The following is a 2500-nucleotide window of genomic DNA, read 5'->3' on the forward strand; positions in this document are numbered from 1 at the left end:
CTTAACCCCAGGGCTGCGAGGCAAGGCCCTGGACGCGTTTGCCAGTCTCCCTCAAGAGCAGAGTGGAGACTATGGGGCCATAAAGCAGGCCCTAGTACGGAAGTATCAGCTGACTCCGGAGGTGTACCGGAAAAAATTCCGGACCCTCCAACTCGGACCTCATGACAGCTACAGCGATTTGGAGGGTGGGCTCCAGCGCACCTTTGACCAGTGGATCCAAGGACTGTCCGTTACAACCTTTGAGGAGTTAAAGGACCTCATGGTGAAGGACCAACTCCTACATGTCTGTCCTGTGGAGGTTCGACAGTTTGTTATGGACCGAGAGCCCAAGGAGGCCTCAAAAGCAGCCCAGATTGCCGACGCCTATGTGGCCAACCGTGCATCGGAGGTGCGGAAGCCGTCCACCACTAGCTGGAAAGGGGGTAAGATGACAACTACAACCACCCCTGCCCCTACCAGCCGACCTCCCGTAGGTCCTGTTTCATCCACCAGTGCCCGGCCCACCTCTGACACTCGCAGGTGTTTTTCCTGCAACCTGCCTGGACACCTCAGCTCTGGTTGCCCAGAGAGGCAGAAGAGGAACCCCACATCCAAGGCCCAAGGGCCTACTGGGACTGTCCTGTTGGCAAGGAAGGCGGGTGGTAGGGCCTGCGAAAACCTACACCCCGTCACCGTAGGCGGAACCCCCACTGTGGGGCTCAAGGACACTGGGGCCGACAGAACACTGGTCCGCCCTGAACTGGTACCCCCTGAAAACTTTATCCCGGGAAAACTCCTGACTGTCGCCTTGGCGGGGGGTGTCCACCACTCCTTCCCAATGGCCCTGATTCCCCTCGACTGGGGTGCTGGGAGAGGGTTGAGGGAAGTGGGGGTGGATGAACATCTACCAACCAATGTTTTATTGGGGACTGATCTGGGGCGATTAGTTGCACAATTTCTCCCTGATGATCCTCCCGAATCCAAAAAGTCATGTGATACAAATGTTGTTGATCAGTCATGTGATGCAAATGTTGTTAAATCATGTGATGCAAATGTTGTTGATAAGTCATGCGACCCGAATGCGGATACCCAGAACGTAATTACAAATGTTGTGCATGGTAATAATGTGGAGATTTGTACAGGGGAACTCAGCCATGCCACGCGGCAGGGTGACGTGGCTGAGGACGACCCCAAGGTAGCAAGTGTCTGTACCGACAGAGATGGAGGCAGACATGAGAACCACGAGGACAGTGGTCAAGTGCAGCTGAGCAGTGTCACAGCGGACAGTGACACAGCCAGTAGTACCTGTCAGGCTGATGGGGAAGAGTGGTTATTCCCCGGGGAGACAGCCTTCATCGGTGCTGTCACCCGCAGTCAGAGTGCCCAGAACGCAAATGAAACCTTGCCTGCTGACACCTCTTCACCCAGAGGGATAACGGAACTGGTTACGGACCCAGAGCAGGTCCCAGAGGGTCCTGGTGAGGTTGGAACCTTAACGTCACTTTTGGCTGCTTCTAGCCAAGAGTTTCAGGTGGCTCTACGAACTGATGCCAGTCTAAAGACGTTAAGGGACCTCGCAGAGAAGCCCTCCTCCGAGACCGATAAGGAGAGGGTATTCTGGGACCAGGGAAAGTTGTACCGGGAGACAATTCCCTGTAACCCCCAACAAGAGTGGCTGAAGGAAAAACAGCTGGTGGTGCCTCACCGCTTTAGGAGTGAGTTGCTGCGGATTGCCCATGAGATCCCACTCGCCGGACACTTGGGGGTTAGCAAAACCAAGGCCCGGCTGTCTCACCACTTCTATTGGCCCAAAATGGGGACAGATGTTGCCAACTACTGCCGCTCCTGTATCACATGTCAAAGAGTGGGAAAGTCAGGGCCTGCTCCCAAAGCTCCCCTGATCTCTTTGCCGGTGATAGAGGAGCCTTTCCAGAGGGTCGCTGTGGACATTGTCGGGCCTCTGGCCGTCCCCAGCAGCTCTGGAAAACGGTTCGTCCTTACTGTGGTAGACTATGCTACCCGGTATCCGGAGGCAGTGGCTCTGTCCTCAGTTAGAGCCGATAAGGTGGCAGATGCCCTCTTGACCATATTCTCCCGAGTAGGATTTCCCAGGAAGATGCTTACCGACCAGGGGACTCAGTTCATGTCTCGTCTAATGGAGGCTCTCTGTAAGAAAATGCAGGTGCGGCATCTGATATCAAGCGCTTATCACCCACAGACCAATGGTTTGTGTGAGCGATTTAATGGTACACTTAAGCAGATGCTTAAGATGCTGGTTGAGTCACATGGACGCGACTGGGAGCGGTATCTCTCACACCTGCTGTTTGCCTACAGAGAGGTACCACAGGCCTCAACGGGGTTTTCCCCCTTCGAGCTCCTGTATGGCAGACGAGTCCGGGGGCCTCTTGGTCTGGTAAGGGAATCCTGGGAAGAGGAACTGAATGCCCCAGAAGTGTCCGTTGTGGAGTATGTCATTCGGCTCCGTGACAAAATGCAGTCAATGACGCAGATGGTGCATGAG

This window comes from Anomaloglossus baeobatrachus, chromosome 5, assembly GCF_048569485.1.
Source record: "Anomaloglossus baeobatrachus isolate aAnoBae1 chromosome 5, aAnoBae1.hap1, whole genome shotgun sequence".
Taxonomy (NCBI): Eukaryota; Metazoa; Chordata; class Amphibia; order Anura; family Aromobatidae; genus Anomaloglossus; species Anomaloglossus baeobatrachus.